General features: G+C 38.5%; 1 protein-coding gene across 2 annotated transcripts in view; it reads right to left on the minus strand.

Annotated features, from left to right (window-relative positions):
* The window catches only part of LOC106096026 (calcium release-activated calcium channel protein 1), a 168,168-nt gene that overhangs the window by 70,228 nt on the left and 77,286 nt on the right, over positions 1 to 20,654 (minus strand). The window contains exon 1 of one of the 2 annotated variants that reach the window (XM_013263540.2): positions 419 to 508. The exons of the other annotated variant lie outside the window; for it this stretch is intronic. The gene's annotated coding sequence lies outside the window, so the exon portion shown is untranslated. Of the gene's footprint in view, positions 1 to 418; positions 509 to 20,654 lie in introns of those variants that run through there. 2 annotated transcript variants of the gene reach the window in all.

A 20,654-nucleotide genomic window follows, 5' to 3' on the forward strand; every position in this document is an offset into this window, starting at 1 on the left:
GTGCATCACCACCATTTCTCATCTTTTCCTTAATTTCTTGAAGTTTTAGTCTTTTGTTCAAAGAAGACTTCTGTAGAAGTTTATATAAAAAAGACACGTTAAGTCCCAAACGTTTCACAGTTTTATTGGAGCATCTACAATAGAAAACTCATTGTTTAATCATATTCACTTGTATTTGCCACAGTTCTGATTTGGTGGTATATTAGGAGACGTGGCAAAATGACTTACCAAACTACTTTCGAAACATTTTTTGGAAAATTTGGCAACAATTAAGACACAAATTCGCACAATTCCCGTAAAATTGAGCAGTGGCATTTGATGGTTTTAGGAAAAATCTGTGAAAGCCACGTTTAGGTTTGTTAAGTTTACCTTTCAAATACATTAAATTTGTAATATCTGGACTTACAATTACACTTACATGAATGGATCATATACACAGTTTGATATTGAGTTTACTTTAAACGTACAACACTGATTTTCTCTATGGCAAATATTCCAGTCCGCGGATGCTGGAAGCCATCTTCGTTATTTAACCTCAGAACAACCAAACTAACAATGAAACATTGGCAACCGCATCCAATTCATTTTGAGTAGTATTACCTATCATTCATCCAGCCACACTATGGCTACATGGTATACATATGTAATTGTTTGCTTGTTCACGAATATATTTCCTTTGCCTTTTGCATACATTCATATGCAAATGTCCCAAAATGTACAATCAATCTCAATAATCAATTCGACAAAGCCGACAACAACGACAAATCGAATCGCAATGCATAATCGTCGGAGCTGAAGACAGATAGGGAGGAATTTGAAATTTAAAATCACTCACACACTAATCGAGTACTGGGCAAGTAGGCCTTACAATGGTGCGTATGGAAATATGGATGGTATTTTTGAGTTTCATCGGAAACTTCAATCAGGTGGAACATTTATACAACACTGTAGGCATATATGTGCAGGTATTTGCAGAGAAAAACCAAACTCTGAAACAAAACGAGAGCAATTCAACATTTCGAAATTTCAATATACAAGCCGTAACAAATGGCGATCCAAAAATGTGAAGCATTCCTCCATTGACATCTCTATTGATTCTTGAGATAAGATCGAAATGGCAGCAATACAAGCTGTGAAAGCCCCCGAGTTATATATACACTCAGATATAGTTGTTAGTCAAAACATCTGCTGAAATAGTAAAATCTGTGTTGCATTTGAATTTGGAAGGAGATTTGCTGCAAATCTCCTCAAATAAGTAGATTTGCTCACATTGAAAACGTATAGGAAACCTCAATGCAGAACACGAGATTTCCAAAATCTCGTCCCAAATCTATATTTGCTCCGAGTGGAAACATGGTTTAAATCGTAATATTTCATGGTTTAACTCGTCTTTATTTTTGGAAGAAAAATTTAAGTCACTCCAGGATAGCTGCGATAGAGGTTTCCATTAGGCGGTTGATGATCTGCGTCTGTTTTCAGTGGAGCGGCAGATCTAGAGGCCGGAAGTAGGCTCAGAATGGACTCCAAAGACCCAAAAGCTGCGGGGGTTGTATCAGGCGTAGCAGGTTGTCTGCTACTGAAACCTCGACTGGCGGAGCGGCTGCTCCAGGCTCCACTAGCCGACAAACGACTGGTCAGAAGGGGCTTTTGACGAAGACACCTGGTTCGATTCTAAAGGACAAGTGCGATCATATTCTTTCTTCGCATGCCCATTGGCCTAGGCCATCGGCCTTTCCCGGCAAACCAACATGCTTTTTAAAAGGGTTGGAATAACAGACGACGCATCGCTCTCAGGTTTATTGAGAGGCTTGGTGCGAATGATCCTAAGACTCTTACTGTTAGGAAGAGAAACTCCCTAAACTGGGCTTCGCTGCACACCCCAAAGGCTACACATCTAGATTTGGAAACTCCACCGCAGTCAACCAAAAGGCATCCTATGCCTAAAAGAACTAGGGCGAACAATAGTAAGATGGATCTAAGAACCTTTGCTAATGTCGCTAGGGAGAGTTTGGTGATGGCAGTTGTCTCAAAGGGAGAAGAACAGGGCTGCATACCTAGGAATAATTGGAGTGGGATAGTCAATGGACTATCATTTTCATTCCGAAACCTTACCACACGAAGGCGAAAAATTTTCGGCGGCGCTTCAAAAGTACACCTGCTGTTCAATAGTAAACCGGATCCAAAGGATGTCTTGTTTGTCCATCACAGCCGCACTAAGGACGACACCATCTGATGTACTGAATTAAATGCTACACCCAATGCCCCTGGACTGGTTACACAAATTGCAGCGACCGTGAGACTAAGGGGGCTTTCTCTTTGGTCATGTGGCGGCACAAATTCCAGCGACTGTGAGACTAAGGGAGCTTTCTCTTTGGTCATGTGGCGGCTATAGACACTGTGTTATTCTGGATACAATGTCCGATGTTCCAGGCAGTGTGGATTCCATTCTGCCAGAGCCGCTTTTTGACAAAAAGTGCTGTACCACTATTCCTGATAGGACCTATTGAAACTACGATATCCCTAGCAATAGAAGTTTCATAGACTTTTATACGGATGGTTCCACACTAGACGTGGTGGGCTTTGGATTGTACTCTAAATATCTAGAACCGACCATATCAAAAAGGTTACCCGACCACTACAGTGTCTATCAAGCGGAGATTTTGGAATGAAGGAAGTGGTGAAATGGCTAAGATATAAGGTCATAATGATAAATATCTTCTCAGGTAGCCGTTAAATCCCTGGAGAACGTATTTCTGAACACAAAAACCGCCCTCGACTGTTGCAGATCTCTCAACGAGATGGGTGAACAGTTTAAAATTCACCTGATCTGCGTGCCGGCCACAGAGATATTCCAGGGAATTGTGAAGCGGACGAGCTTGTGAGGCTATGAACTACCTTACACACTCCATGGAGACTGGAATCTGTGGGTATGCCTCTAGCGACATGTAAGCTAAGTTTTCAGGGTCAGCCCCGAAGGGCAATGAATGAAAGATGGCCACAAAGGGGGGACTGTTAGCATTCCAAGACTATGTGGCCTTATCTAGACTTGAAGAGGTCTACTGATTTGCTGTCATTGGCTGGAACGGACTTCTTAGTAATTGCGTCCGTCATCTCAGGTCACTGTCTAATCGGAAAACATGTTGACAGACTGAAGGTTACCAGTAACGACTATTGCAGAAGCTGTGAGGACATCGAAGAAGAAGAACTATATCATCATCCTTCAGCATCTTCCTTCTTTTGTTCCTGTGGCATCACAATGGACGAAAACGTCTAAGTGAGTCTGTTTGCAGACTGCCACTTAAACCTAACATTACCTAAACCAATCTGGATGGTTCAACGGTAGGAACTAGAAGGAATCTTCCTTCTTCAGTGGAAGATTCCTTCTAGTTCCGTTTTCACGTTTTCGTCACAATGGACGAGTCTGATGACAGATAGCCACTTAAACCTAACCTACTTGTTAGTATTTAGAGCGCACAATAATTCGATCACAGGGTTTTGCGTATGTCCATGCCATGGAACAGAGTAATGTACGAATTCACTTTTCAACCTAATCTAAAATAAAAAAGTTTGCTAAAACAACAGTCATATGTTGCATACACTGTTTGCCCCTGTTCCTTAGCGGAATGTTCATGGGCAAAATTTGCATTTGTAGTCATGCCTGCTTACCCAGACAAGAACTGGTGTTTTCGAAAAATTTCCTTTAATTTTTTAATTAACCACCAATCTTATTTCTCTGGGTGTACAGGAAGTTTAGTTGGCAGGGCAACCACGGCAGAATGTATCATATGGACATTCATAGAGCAGCAAAAATGTTAATCAAATAATAGATTTTTAGATATTGGGCCTGGGGTTGAAAAATTACAAGCATTTTGCTTTAATAGCAAAAATAATGCTTTAATAACAATTAAATAAAGGAGGTCACCTTAGCGCATAGGTTAGCATATCCGCCTATGACGCTAAACGCTTGGATTCGAAACCTGGCGAGAACATCAGAAACATTTTCAGCAGTGGTTATGCCCTCCTAATGCTGGCGACTCTTGTGAGGTACTATGCAGTGCATAGAAGCCATGTAAAAACTTTTCCTCAAAGAGGTGTCGCAATTCGGCACGCCGTTTGAACTCGGCTATAAAAAGAAGGTCCCTTATCATTGAGCTTAAAACTTGAATCGGACAGCACTCATTGATATGTGAGAAGTATGCCCCTGTTCCTTGTTGGAATGTTCATGGGCAAATGTTTATATGTAATGCATCAGAGAAATTAACTACAAACAATGAGTATCCATTTTTAGTCAGACTTTTCTCTATGTGTATATAATGATTTGATTTTATAGTTCATTAGACCCCTTGCTTTTTGATAGTTCTAATTCTGAACATGCTGTTTCTGAGTTCTTATAGCGAGTGGTCATCCCTCAGTTCGTACAATGAGATGACTTTACCTACCATAAACAGAACGAACACTCTCAACGATGGGTGTTTGTTTTTGATTTCCTATTTTTCGTTTCCTTTGTGACAAAATTTTGAAGGTGATGCTAACAAAGTGGCCCACTTAATATACAATACGATCTGAATGACTTAAAGTGAGTGTTGAATAATGCCGCAGGGAATACAAAAACAAAGAGATGGAAGGTGATATTGATTGAATCAACACCCCCGCGATGATGTTTGTTTGATACGTTTTGAGTGTCAGCATTCAAAAAAAATTGTTTTTCGTTGATTAAGAAACAAACACAGGTGTTTTTCTACCATTTGGGATCTATAGAGTGGTGTTATTCTCTTTCTGTTTAATTGAAAATGTTTTGAATGGGTTGATGGCGCGGGAGACTTCCAAAATTGTTGAATGCAGTGGGCAATTTCATATGCTTTAGGAGAGTCTTTGGTTCCAAGCCACCCTTTTTCCAAAGGATCTTAGTTAAATGCCTTATTAAACTACAGAGAATGGTTTGAATGCCTTATTTATTGCCTATGAATCAATTCGCAATAAAATTGCATATTATCGTCACCACACATAGTTTAAAAAAAAACATCATTCAACACAATTCATGTATGTCTTTTTTTTTCTCTCGCCTAACACTCTCAAAGGCAATGAATATGCAGCGAATGGTACACATTTTTATACCCTCCACCATAGGATGGGGGGTACACTAATTTCGTCATTCTGTTTGTAACTACTCGAAATATTCGTCTGAGACCCCATAAAGTATATATATTCTTGATCGTAGTGACATTTTAAGTCGAACTAGCCATGTCCGTCCGTCCGTCCGTCTGTCTGTCGGAAGCACGGTAACTTTTGAAGGAGTAAAGCCAGCCGCTTGAAATTTTGCACAAATACTTCTTATTAGTGTAGTTCGGCTGGTATTGTAAATGAGCCATATAGCTCCATGTTTTGATATAGCTGCCATATAAACCGATATTGGGTCTTGATTTCTTGAGCCTCTAGAGTGCGCAATTCTTATCCGATTGGAAAGAAATTTTGCACGTAGTATTTTGTTATGATATCCAACAACTATGCCAAGTATGGTTCAAATCGGTCCATAACCTGTTATAACCGTCATATAAACCGATCTTGGATCTTGACTTCTTGAGCCTCTAGATTGCGCAATTCTTATCCGATTGGAATGAAATTTTGCACGTAGTATTTTGTTATGATATGCAACAATATGCCAAGTATGGTTCAAATCGGTTCATAACCTGATATAGTTGTCATATAGTCAGATCTGGGGACTTGACTTCTTGTGCTTCTAGAGGGAGCTTCTAGAGGACGCAATTATTATCCGATTTGCCTGAAATTTGTACGAAGGATTCTCTCATGACCATCAACATACGTCTTTATTATGGTCTGAATCGGTCTATAGCTCGATATATAAGATTCGGCCCTGCCGAACTTAGCACACTTTTACTTGTTTAATGTGTTTTGTTTCTTCCGTAAAAACTCGAAAACGGCTTAGCACCACTCTAAATCAAAAAGTGAGCCGAACAGGACAATATACACTAAAAAAAATGTTGGCCCGAAATTTAAAAGTTTCCTTATTCGTAGGATTTAAGCAATGAAAACGAGCTAAAGAACCAAAACTTCAAAATAAAGATGCTATTTATAAATGTAATTTCTTATTTGCTAACGCACATGTCCATCCATTTCAAATTTTGATCGCTGATTGATTCTTATTTTATTGCCCAATTATTATTTATTGAAAAATTTCTTTTTATACCCTCCACCATAGGATGGGGGTATACTAATTTCGTCATTCCGTTTGTAACACCTCGAAATATGCGCCTAAGACCCCATAAAGTTTATATATTCTTGATCGTCGTGACATTTTAAGTCGAACGTCTGTCCGTCCGTCTGTCGAAAGCACGCTAACTTTTGAAGGAGTAGAGCCTGCCGCTTGAAATATACTTCTTATAAGTGTAGGTCGGTTGGGATTGTAAATGGGCCAAATCGGTCCCTGTTTTAATATAGCTGCCATATAAACCGATCTTGAGTCTTGACATCGTGAGCCTCTAAAGGGCGCAATTCTCGTCCAATTTAACTGAAATTTTGCACATAGTATTTTGCTATCACTTTCAACAACTGTGCAAAGTATGGTCTAAATGCCATATAAACCGATCTTGGGTCTTGACTTCTTGAGCCTCTAGAGAGCGCAATTCTCATCCGATTTGGCACACATTTTGTATATCGGCTTCTCCCATGGCCTTCAACATACGTGTGCAATATGGTCAGAATCGATTTATAGCTTGATACAGCTCCCATATAAACCGATCTCCCGATTTTGTTTCTTGAGCCCCGAATCGGACTATAACTTGATATAGCTCCTCCTCTGTCCTTATCCATTATTCCTTGTTTGCCTAAAAACAGATACAGATACTCGACAGATGCGACCATGGTGGAGGGTATTTAAGATTCGGCCCGACTGAACTTGGCACGCTTTTACTTGTTTTAACTTAGCATCTTACCTTAAAAAAAATTAAACATTTAAAGTCGCACCTATTTTACGTCCTTAACTGCGATTCCCTGTTGTCTTGTCCCAGGGTCAATTTCCTAACTTTCAATGATATTTTGACCTTAATTTAAAATTTTTGTCTTTAATAATAAGACGAAAAGGTAAGGATGAATATTAAAGAAAATATTTTTCACCAAAGGGAATGTTTCCTTAAAAAGTTTGAAAATTTGTCTTCTTAGAACTAAGTTTGTCCCTTATCATTGAGTTTAAACTTGAATCGGAAAGCACTCATTGATGTGTGGGAATTTGGCCCTTCTCGGATACTTGTGGTAATGTTCTTCCTTAGGGTATTGTTTTCATTGGGGCAGGGATGGCACTTCAGACATTTCGACTCAAATATGGATATCAATTTCGTGCTGCACTTCCAAATTCCTTTTAATTTGAGCCCCGGTTAATATGAACCGTTTTGAGGGTGTTTTGGGGCCGGGGCGACCACCGGCACTTTGCACTGAAAATAGATATTAAATTCGTTCTTATTCCCAACGGAAATGAAGTTCAGTTTAGGGGGTGCTTTAGGGCGTACCCCAAAACACTTAGCTCAAAAAATTGGATATCAAATTCGTAATCTACTCCCTAATACCTTTCATTTGAGTTCCATATAGAAATGGTCGGCTAATAGGTCCAATTGGTGGCGACCTCCCATTACTTGGACCTAATGTTTTATTTATACTTGGACCCAAATTTTAATATGATATTCGTTTTCTGGTTTCCAATACATTTCATTTGATACCCATATTGTCCTTGTCGGTTCACTTTTGATTTTTGGTGGTGTTTTTGGAGTAAGGGTGGAGGGTCCACCCCTTCCTTTATCAATAAATTATAAAGCCTATTCTTCCTGACCATATTCGTACTCTTCTCTTGAATACCTTTCATTTGAATCGCATATTGTCCCGATCGGTCCACTTTTATTTTTGGGTAGTACTTTTGGGTTAAGGGGGAGGGTTCGCCCCCCCTTCCGATATCATAAACTTATATAGCCTATGCTTCCTTTCAGACCAACCTACACAATCTGTGAAAATTTCAAGTTAGTCGGTTCAACCGTTCTTGAGTCTATACGGAACAAACTAACAAACCGACAAACAAACAAACACAATTTGAATTTTATATATACGATTTTTGCCATCTAAAACATTCTGGGTTCGCCCATACGCGTGCTTTCGCTACATTGTAAATATCCAAACATTTATGATATAGTATGTACTCGTATTTCGTTTCGTACCCCCCTCTATACAGATTTCAAGATCTGTACTTTTTTTGTATTTAGCCGTCCGTACATCAGTTCATCCACTTTCGTCAACGATTTTTCCACATAAAGTCTCGATGATCATTTTCGGTAAGTAGATTGAGGAAGCAACCTTCTAACGTTTTAAAGACCAAGGATTCAAAAACTAACCTGGAATGAGTTGTCTCCATACGAAGGGTATGCTGTTGCTTGTAAACAAAGGCAAAAACATTCATCGTGAAAATTTTTAGGTTTTTATTCTCTTCGTAAGTTGGTAGCCTGACCTCAATTTTAGTTAGGTTCTTCCAACATGTAAATACCAAGTAAATTACTGCAAAATATCAGTGTATGAATTAAATTAAACTTCACTCTTATCGTTTCTGTGTTTTCGTTAAGAGAGTAGAATAAAATCATGGATGTTAATTGGCCAAATACTGTTATAAGGGGTCTCACTGTTTTAAATTTAAGGAAAAGGGCGAAAGATCTAATATTTTATACCCAAACCCTGATCGGCATAAAAACTTATACCGCAATTTTGGCTCGAAGAACATTTGGTAGGTTTTGGTCGGACTTGGAAGGATTTTTCTTAAATTCTGGTAGGAAATATTCTTTTTGAATGACAAAACTGTACTCGAGCGTGAAGTGAGAAAAATTAAAATCTCGTAATCATCGCACCCAAACCAATTCTTAGTTAGTAGATGTTTTACTACGCTTTGAATGCTACGTTATTACTGCACTTTGGCTGAATGGATCTGTTTTTCCAGTTGCCTTTCATTTGTCGTCATCTGTCTTGGTTGCTTTGATATAAAACAGATTTGATGTGACATTCCAAATAAATTAAGAGCAATTTATTTTAATCATTTGGCGACATTGCACATCGTTAACGGTCGCACATTCATAAGTTCCTGAGATAGCATTTCCATTGGGGAGATTTAAGGCCTCGTCTTATTTTTCTATGCTCACATGAAGTCACTGTTATATTTAATCTTTGAGTATGGGTTGATAAGAATTTGGTAATAAAATTGATTGAGAATTATGGAATTCTTGAATAATATTTAATGAATGAATGAAAGGCAATTCAACGTTCTAATGCTTCATGAATTCTATCATATTTTATTTATTTCAACACAAACAAGTAATTCATAATAAAAGATGGGTTACAAATTACCAGTGCAGTGGTATATTTTCGTAAAATCTACTTCAAATTTAAACAAGTAAGGAAAGGCAAAAGTCGTGTGGTGCAGACTATATAATACCCCACACCTACCCTTCAACTGGAAATTGGGAGCGATATGTAATTCTGAACCGAATTTGATAGAATTCGGCGAAGGTATTCATATGGCTTATAAAACAAGTAAAAAGGCGTTAAGTTCGGCCGGGCCGAACTTTGGATACCCACCACATATGTAAACCACCTTTCGTCAAAATCCGGTGAAAAATGCATACCTTTTGCCCCATAGTAGCTATATCGAAATGTGTTCCGATTTGGACCAAATACTAATAAGTTCAAATCATTGTTCAATTGTGTATAAAAAAATATTTGTCGTTTTAGTAGCTATATCTAAAAATAAACCTATCTGAACCATATACGACACGTATGTCGAAAAGCCTAACATAAGTCACTGTGTCAAATTTCAGTGAAATCCCATTTTTAATGCAACTTTTATGGGGCCAAGACTTTAAATCGAGATATCGGTCTATATGGCAGCTATATCCAAATTTAACCGATTTGGGCCAAATTACAGAAAAATGTCGAAGAGCCTAATACAACTCAGTGTCCCAAATTTCGGCAAAATCGGACAATAAATGCGCCTTTTGTGGGCCTAAGACCCTAAATCGGCGGATCGGTCTATATGGCAGCTATATCCAAATCTAGACCGATCTGGGCCAAATTGAAGAGGGATGTTAAAGTGCCTAACACAATTCACTGTCTCAAATTTCAGCAAAATCGGATAATAAATGTGGCTTTTATGGGCCTAAGACCCTAAATCGGAGGATCGGCATATATGGCAGCTATATCCAAATCTGAACCGATCTGGGCCAAATTGACGAAGGATGTCGAAGGGCCTAACCCAACTCACTTTCCCAAATTTCAGCGAAATCGGATAAAAAATGTGGCTTTTATGGGCCTAAGACCCTAAATCGGTGGATCGGTCTATATGGCAGCTATATCCAAATCTAGACCGATCTGGGCCAAATTGAAGAGGGATGTTAAAGTGCCTAACACAACTCACTGTCTCAAATTTCAGCGAAATCGGATAAAAAATATGGCTTTTATGAGCCTAAGACCCTAAATCGGCGGATCGGTTTATATGGGGGTTATATCAAGATATAGTCCGTTATAACCCATCTTCGAACTTAATCTGCTTATGGACAAGAAAATAATCTGTGCAAAGTTTCAGCTCAATATCTCTATTTTTAAAGACTGTAGCGTGATTTCAACAGACAGACGGACAGACATGGCCACATCGTCTTAGACTTTTGCGGTGATGAAGAATATATACACACGAAATGACAAAATGAATATACAACCATCCTTCCGTGGTGGGTATAAAAATCCGCATCATATTTTCAAAATTGTAATAACTACGGGTCTTTATGTGCAAATAAGGCGATATGCATATGGAAACTTAAGAACCTTAATATAAGAGTTATATGTAAATCTTAGCCGATTTCAACCAAACTCTTCGGATAGTGTGATAGCGTTGAGAAAAGCGTTGTACAAACTTTTGGGAAGATTGATGAATAAATGTGCTTGCAGTGGCTTAAGAAGTGAAAATCGAGCGATATATATATGGGAATATATCTAAGTCTGAATTGATTTCAATAAAGTTCACCAGCAATTTCAGAATATATAAAAAACCTTCCTGACAAAAAAAAGTTGGCAGATAAGATTTTTCCTTTTTCGTAAGATTTTAGCAATGAAAACTAGCCAAAGACCCAATACTTAAAAAAAGAAAAATTCTTTTTTTGTTTAACTTAGCATATTAACCTTAAAAAAAACTAAACATTTAAAGACGCTCCTATTTGTAAGGCTTTTTTGCGTCTTTAACTAAGGTAACCAGTTGTCTTGTCCCAAAGTCAATTTCCAAACTTTTAACACCATTTTGACCTTCATTTAAAATTTTTGTATTTAATAACAAGACTCAAAGTTAAGAATCTATTAACCTACCATTTAAAATAAAAAAAAAATCCTTAGGGTCAAGAAATATATCTTTCATTAAAAGCAATGTTTTTTTAAAAAGTTGGAAAATTGATCATCCTTAAATTAAGTTTGCTTATCTTTGGCTCGAAAAAAGAAAATTACGACAAACATTTTTTCAGTGTAACACATTTTGAGTGAATCGTTTAACAAATGATCACATAATTGTAATATAAGTCCAAATCGAAAGAACATATATATGAGAGCTATATCTAAATCTGAACCGATTCCGACCAAACTCCTTAGAGAAAAGTGTAATGCAGAATTTTGGGAAGATTCGGCAAATAATGCGATCGTAGTGATTTTGGAACGGAAAATCGGGCGATACATATATATGGGAGCTATATCTAAACCATTTTTTCAATGAAATTCATGTCGATATGTCGAGAATCATAAAACATTCCTTCTTGTCAAATTTCAAGTGAATCGGTTAACAAATGGCCACATTATTGCAATATAATGTCAAATCGGACGAACATATATATATATATATATCCAAATCTGAACCGATTTTTTCCATTTTCAAAAAGCTTCGTCTCCTGGCGGAAAAAATGCCTATGCGAAATTTGAAGATGATCGAATGAAAATTGCGACTTGGACAGGCAGACATACGGACGAACGGACAGACAGACGGACGGACAGACAGACAGATACAGTTAAATCGAATATGAATGTGAGTCTGTGTCGATCGGTATATTTATGGGTCTAGCTCTCTTCCCTTTGGATGTAAGAAACAAATGCACTAAGTTATAATACCCTGTACCACAGTAGTGGTGTAGGGAATAAATAGAAACATTGTCCATACAGCAACAAATGGTTTAAGAAATAGTGTGGAGGGTGAAACATCTTGGGAATAGATCTAGAACTTTTAAACGGATGGATATATTAACACGAAACTTAACATAGTCAATGTAGAAATGTTTTGGAATCAGTATAAACAATTTGGGAACTCTAGTAGATCTAGGCCACCGTGGCGCAAAGGTTAGCATGTCGGCCTATGACGCCGAACGCCTGGTTTCAAATCCTGGCGTGAATATCAACAACATTTTCAGCGGTGGTTAACCCTTACTAATGCGGGCTACATTTTTAAGGTATCCTGCAATGTTAAAACTTTTTTACTAAGTGGTGTCGCTATGCGGCACGCTGTTCGGACTCGTCATAAAAAGGAGGCTCCTTATCATTGAGCTTTAAAACTTAAATCGGACTGTGCTCATTGATATGGGAGAAGTAATCCCTGTTCCTTTATGGAATGTTCATGGGAAATTTAGTACTAGTAGGTCCAGAGGCTGAACTATGGCACGTGAAACTTAGTCACCTCGTGCTTATCAAGTTTTGAAGTCCAGCTATATCTAAATATTGGTCGATCTGAAGAATCTTCGCTACAGATTTCGAGGGGCTTATACAACTCACCATTCAAAGTTTCGGCGAAATCGGATGGATAATGCGTATTTTATTGACTCAAGACCTTAAATCGGTACATCACTCTATACGACAGCTATATCCAAATATGTTCCTATTCTTGCTAGATACAGTGTAAATAATGTCGAGGGATCTAACTCAACCCAATCTTCCAAATTTCACCGAAAACGGATGAAAAATAAGTTAATATCTTCAATCCATATAGCAGGCGCATCCACAATTTACTCTTCCAAATTTTTGCGTAATCAAACAAAAAATGTGTCTTTCATGTGTCCAGCCCCTAAATTGGGAGATCGGTCCATATATAAATTAAAAAAAAAAGTTGGTTATTAATTTTAAGATATAAAACCCTTAAAAAAGAGACAAAAATTCTATAATTGTACAAACCAATTTTTTCCACTTAGTTACCTTAAAACTAATTTTTCCACAAATGACTTTGATGCCCCATAACTAAGCACCTACAAGCATTCATTTCATAGGCTGAACTCCTATATAATATCATATGCCGTTTAAATTATTCGATTATCTTATTCGGTTCGAAAGATAGATTTTTCCAAATGAAAAAATTCCAACCGCTCCACTGCGCCTCGGCGATCACAGCTGGTCATGCCATACACTTTAGATAAAAAAAATACTTCGGGTGCCCGTTCGAAGACTCAAATTCTCTTAAAAGCGCTCGGTTTAGGAAACATAATCGATCATTTTTGGAGTTTACGAATCGCCTAGTTTTGCTCGTCAGAGAACACGATACTCGGAAATTAACCAGGTTCATGAAGTGCAGCAACTCTTTAGTCTTTCGAGTCTAACTTTTTCTGCTTTGGTGTAAGATCGTGTGACTTTTGGAATTTGTAAGGCTTTACCTTGAACTCGGGCGCCCCTATAGCCGAGTTGGTAGCATGCTCGGATTGCTAGCTCGGGTTTTTATGAGTTCGATTTCCACCAGAGGCCTTGGTCTGTCACTACTGTGGTGTCACAATGGACTTAATATTGTCTAAGTGAATCTGTAAAGGATTGCCTCTCCTACCTTTAGCTCGTTTCTCAATATATGCATGTTGCACCCTTTCACGGAATATTTTCCGATATTAAGCCATTTCATTGCTACTACGGCGTGGATTTCATTAAATTCGAGAATTCACTCGCCGATCCATTTCGGGTGTTGTTGCAGTGTTTTCAGACACCACAATGGCATTTGGCAATGCTTCAAGCATCGATTTATGCTACAGATATAACAGTGTGACCACTTCTTGTCAACTAATCTTTACTTGTGGATACTATCATTCCCGGAAAACGCTTTAACGAATAACGTGGCGCCGTAAGAGGTTCCACTGATAAAAGTTCGTGGATTGTTGAGAAAATTGTGTCAGAGTAAAGAATTTTTGGGCGATCAAATGTTTCAACTCCTTTAAATCCGCTAGGACCTGATAATGTATCATCGGTCGAACTACAAGCGGTGTCCGATACTCTGGCTCCCCAGCTTAGGAAGATATAATCTGCGTGTATATGCATGTTATATATATATATCGCCAGGTACAACGTGGCGTGGAGATTTTCGGGACTTTTGAAGAAATTGTGTCTAAGTCAAAAACAAATACTGTAAGTGATCAAAAGCTTCTAATCCAGAGGAAAATCTGTCCGATAATTAGGGAAGATATGCTTTGGTTGTTAGCAAGTCGTATAACCTGTGGCATGAAGTAACATAAAGGTCATTTTCATTCCAAAAGCAGGAGAACCATACCACACGAAAGCAAAAGATTTTTGTCCTTAATTATGCTGGAATTCCTAATACTAAAGGTTCCGGAAGGGTTGACAAATACATATCTTAGAACAATATTCCTAGAGATAGCTTGATTCTAAATATATCAGCATGCCTATAGCAATGGCAATATATTCTAATAATGTGTAAGAATTGCTATGCTACTGGAGCCAAATCAGGTTAAGGACCATACTTGGTTTAGATGTTGGAAATCAGAAGTCATTTCAGCCAAATCGGGTTAGAATTGCTCCCTTTAGGAGCTCACAAAGCAAACTCCGGGGATTGCTTTAAGTGGGTGCTATATGAGGTTATAAACGGACTCAGACCATATTTGATAGGTATGTTAAAGGGCACAGGGGAAGTCGTTGTGCACAATTTTAGCCAAATCAGATAAGACTGCGCTCTCTAGTATATTAAGAAGTGCAATTGGAAGATTGGTTTTTAGGGGGATATATCAGGTTTTAGACATATTTAGGCCATACTTGGCACGTATGTATATTGGGAGTCATTGTGCAATATTTCAGCCAAATCGACTGAAGTATAAACGGGAGATCAGTTCATATGCGAGCTATATCAGGTTTTGGACAGATTCCAACCATAATTGGCACATCTGTTTAATGTCAGAGGAACCATCATAGAGATTTTTTCAGAAATTTAAAATCATTAAAATTTAGTCGTTAAAAGAAATTTTATCTTTAGAATAATTTTGTCTTAAAAAAAATTATTTCGGGGGGGTCCAGCCCAGGCTGAAGTCTAGTCGTTAGAGAATGTTACTCTGAAATTTTGTTTTTAGAAAAAATTACATTCAAATATGCTTACAAAAAACCTCATTTAAAATTTATTTTTAAGTGAGAACTTCATTACAATTTTGTTCTTAAGAAAAATTATTTCGATGCGGTCCAGCTCTGAGCTTAATTACGTCCTTATAGAATACTAGCTGAACCCGGTCCGCTCCACTGCTCCTTCTTTTACAATATATGGAACAAAACTATCCTTTGAATATTTATTTTCGGTAATTAAAGAGGCACGGCAGAGGCCGTTCGGACTCGGCTATAAAAAGGAGGGCCTTATCATTGAGCTAAAACTTGGACTGCACTCATTGATATGTGAGAAGTTTTCCCCTGTTCCTTAGTGGAATGTTCATGGGCAAAATTTGCATTTGCAATTAAAGAGATTTTAGTGAAATACCATGCTACGAAAATGGTATATATGTCACTTGACTAACAGTATAACAATATAAATGCCTTTATTTTAATCCCGTAAAATGTTTATCGGTCTATAAATTCGCTCGGTGGGTTTGGGGTTATAAAAACTTTAACTGAGCCCGATATTCTCATGAGGATTCTGGGAGTGGGAAGGCTCCTAGGGTGTTGGGTTTAGTGGGTAGTGTGGGCCCCCAGAAACCTGGTCCCGAAAATGGGTATCAATTTCGTGCTTTACTGCGCAATACCTTTCATTTCAGTCCCATATTATCAGTGGTTGGTAAGTATGTCCGAATGTTGATGTCAGATTCGTGCTCTACTCCCAAAATCCTTTTATTTTGAGCCCCATATTAATATGGTCCTCAAATTTGTCTTCTTCTGGGGGTGTTTTGGTGGAGGAGCGGCCCCCAAAACATTTAGTCCTACATTTGGATATCAGATTCATATTCTACTCTCAAATACCTTTTATTCGAGCCCCATATTGCAATGGTCGATAAATATGTCCGATTTAGGGAAGATTTGGGGGATGGGGTCCCCCAAAGATTTGGTCCTACAATTGGATATCGGATACGTTTTCTACTCTTAAATATCTTTCATTTGGGTCTCATTTTGCCGTGATTGGACTATATATATATATTTCATGGGTTTTGGGGGTGGGGCGGGCCCCCTAGGCATCACACCCGAATTTTGGAGGGCAATCAACATTTCGCTTAAATCGCACCACCCATCTTCGAAAATTAGGGTAAGGGGAGGGTCCCTATTTTCACCACGGGATCATTATGCGCCATCTGTGAAAATTTCAAGAAAATCGGTTAAGCCGGTTTAGACTCAAAAATGTCTATACGGAACAGACAAACCACCAAACAAACACAAATTGATTTTTATAAGAAGAAAAAAGATTATAAATATGAAATTTTGTCATAAAAAAATTACTGAAATTTTTTCCACTTCTACACTTTAGACAAAAGAGTCCTGGTTTGTGGTCTGGTAGACAACAACCGTCAAAAATCCACCTACTGCGCAAAGCTCAGCCGAAGGATGCCTTGTTTGTGTATCACAGCCCCTTTAAGTACGACACCATTTGATGCTACAATTAATGTCTCAGGACATTGCGATTAAGAAAATAGCTACGACCACTGCGGTGAGAATAAGCTGTCTTTTTGGGCAAAACCAGCACCAGTGCCAGCATAAAGAGTACTGTTCGAGTACCACCATATAACGGTAGGAGCTAAGAGGCATTTTCCTTCTCCTGTGCCAGTGGTGTAGCAATGCACGAATCCTTGCTGCTTCTACTAACAAATTTCTTAAATTTTTCCATGCCTATCTTATAAAGATTTGCTTAACATGGTGGTTATCTGATCTGGTTGAAATTTTGCACATATTGATCTGTGACTTCCAACATCCTTGTATATAAACCGTTCTTCCGATTGGTCTACTACAGTCCCAAGAAGCTTAAATTTTTGATTAAATTGGCAGAGATTTTGTAAGTAAAATACACATGTGCCCTTCAACTATGTTCGTTTGCGTTAATCATTATTAAAATCCATGGTGGTGGGTTTCCATGATTCTGCACAGCTTGTTAGTCCTTTACCTCGGGTCTTAATTATGTTCAAAATAAATGTTTTTGAGAAGCTAGCTTATAGATGGCCAACACTCCCTCCCTCAAAAGTTAAGAAGTATATCTCAGTTTATAAAAGACAAATTTTGATTTTCGATTGTTTCCTGCTTTACCACTTTTATATTCAAATAATTTTGTATTTAAATTTGTATCCATTCCATTAGACCCTGACCTCCTCAGTTTCCGGTGCCATAATGTCTGGCTGTTACAAAAATATTCGTTAGATTATTCGCTAGATTTTGTTCTTAAAATAAAAATCTTCAAAATATTTTTTTTTCACCCAACAATACAACAATTATAGAAATCAGAAGAAACGAATCTGTGAATCATTTTTAATATGTAAATCGCTTTTTAATATTCCCTCATTAAGTCGTACATTTCTATTCATTTTACTTTGGAATAAAGACAACCCCGATTGCTGTAGTCCGGGAATTATGATAAGAAATGTTTGTCAAGGCATTTATTTTTCAACATGAACTCACACAGCTATCTTACACAAAAACTGCCATGAATATCATTGGCGGTATTCTTTTCTTTATTGCAAGTTGACTAAAATTAGCAACATAACGCCATTGTTAAGGAAAAAAAAATTCATTATTTTTAGAATTTTTAAAGTAAATTGAAACGAAACGAACCGTTTAATGTAAATATAGACCTGTCGGTTTCTTAGCGTTTTCTTTCCATTTTGCCCATAGAAGCGGAAGTGCTTTCCGCTCGAATAGAAATTACAATTTTAAATTTATCTTTTGAGTGTTTCAGAATTTCTTATCACAGTAATATGAAGATCAGAGGCAACAAGTGACTGCGAATACCACCAGCATGGTTGACAGAGAAAGTGTGTATGCCTTGGATTTTTCAGAATTGGTAACTATGCTATCCCAGAATAAACTTTACAGTAAGAAAAGGGAAAAGTCGGGCGGGCCGACTATATAATACCCTACACCACCGAGAATACGTACTACTCTCAATACATGGAATCTATGTGGAAATACATGGAACCTATGTACAATAGAAACTTGTAAGATTTCTTACGATAGGACCTAAATTGTGGCTTTTACAACCTTAAAAGCCATATCTGCTGAAAGATATATGTTGGAGCTATATCTAAATCTGGACCGATTTTTGTGAAATTTTGCAAGCATATGAGGACGTCAAATCGTGCTAAATTTGATAAAGTTCGGACCAAGTATGTGGCTTCTACAGTCTTAAAAGGCCAAATCGGATGAAATATATATATGGGAGCTATATCTTAATTGACCGGATTGACCCGATGTAATCCTTCATTCGCAAGGGCTGTCACCACAGTGTACGTGTTCGTATTTTTTCGCCATGGGAGAGGCAGCGTCCGTTCTGGGATTGAAAAGTACCCCGGACCTTGGTTCTGTTCGGCTTGCAACAACCGCCTCCATCATTGGTATATGCCGATGTGGTGTAACCGGTGCATGGAGTGGGTATATTTCCGATCTTGCTCTAGCCTTACATAACTACGGGAGTATACATAGTTACACTCAATATGTTGCAATGTGCTGTGCGAACATAGACAGCAGTGGGTCACAAACGTAGTCGTCGTAGCCTTCTGTGTCCTCGTTGCTGGACTATTTGATGCCTCCGACCTCTCCGTGTGGAAGTATACGCAGCAGCAGCATCCCAGCCCCAATATTGCCAGGCCAATGCCGGGAAGTTTATCATTTATATACCCACCACCCAGGGTATATTCATGTTGTCATTCTGTTTGCAACACATCGAAATATCCATTTCCGACCCTATAAAGTGTATATATTCTTGATCAGCGTAAAAATCTAAGACGATTTAGACATGTCTGTCCGTCTGTGTGTTGAAATCACGCTACAGTCTTTAAAAATAGAGATATTGAGGTGAAATTTTGCACAGATTCTTTTTTTTTTGTTCATAAGCAGGTTAAGTTCGATGATGGCTATATCGGACTATATCTTGGTATAGCCCCCATATAGACCGATCGGCCGATTTAGGGTCTTAGGCCCATAAAATATACATATATTATCCGATTTTGCTGAAATTTGAGACAGTGAGTTGTGTTAGACCCTTCGATGTCCTTCATCAATTGGGCTTAGATCGGTCAAGATTCGGATATAGCTGCCATATAGACCTATCCTCCGATTTAGGTTCTTAGGCCCATAAAAGCCACATTTATTATCCGATTTTGCTGAAATTTGGAACAGTGAGTTGCGTTAGGCCCTTCGACATCCTTCGTCAATTTGGCCCAGATCTGTCCAGATTTGGATAAAGCTGCGATATAGACCGATAAGGTTTTGGACCCATAAAAGGCGCATTTATTGTCCGATGTCGCCGAGATTTGGGACAATGCATTGTGTTAGGTTTTTCGACATCCGTGTTGTATATGGTTCATATGGGTTTATTTTTAGTTACAGCTTTTTAAAAGACCAATATTTTGTTGTACACAATTGAACAATGACTTGTACCGATTAGTATTTGGTCCAAATCGGAACATATTTCGCTATAACTGCTATGGGACATAAGATAAGCAATTTACACCGGATTTTGATGAAAGGTGGTTTACATATATACCCGAGGTGGTAGGTATCCAAAGTTCGGTTCTTGTTGAAATTTAATTTCAAAGGTATTCGTGGCAAGATCGACGAGATTGTGGTTTTTATGAGTCGGAAGAACATATTGGTTGCAGCGATCCAGGAGACAAAGCTGACCAACTACTGCTGGCAAAGTTGTCACTGATACAATGTGCTACGTAAGTATCGCTCAAGGAATGGAGGTGGAGGATTGGCCTTCGTGATACACCACGTGATACGTGCAATATAGGTCAATCTCGCCTGCTCCTGGCGCTAGTTACCCTCACATGGAGTGCATGGGGATTGCAGTCAGGTCCGGTGCTGCCGAGATAGAGCTATACAAAGTATACACACCGCCGGTTGGAAGCTGTGTCCCAATTAACGACCAGGCTTCCAAGTCCGACATAAGTGGGCTACTATCTGTAATCGTCTGGTTCTAGGAGACTTTAATGAGCATCACACGTCGTGGCGTTCCCCCCTAGGTAACGACCAGCGGAGCATAGTTTTGCCAGAGCAGATTGAAGGCTCCACGTTTTGCTCGGTGAATGAGGATGCCCCCACTAGGATTACGAAGAGGTGTAGCAGCTCGCCAGTCAATTCCATAGCATCCCAAGATCTCCTGAGTGGCGTAACCTGGCAAGCCGTAATTTCTTTGGGATCAGACCACCTCCCCATAA

The sequence above is a fragment of the Stomoxys calcitrans genome, chromosome 5 (assembly GCF_963082655.1).
Source record: "Stomoxys calcitrans chromosome 5, idStoCalc2.1, whole genome shotgun sequence".
Classification (NCBI taxonomy): Eukaryota; Metazoa; Arthropoda; class Insecta; order Diptera; family Muscidae; genus Stomoxys; species Stomoxys calcitrans.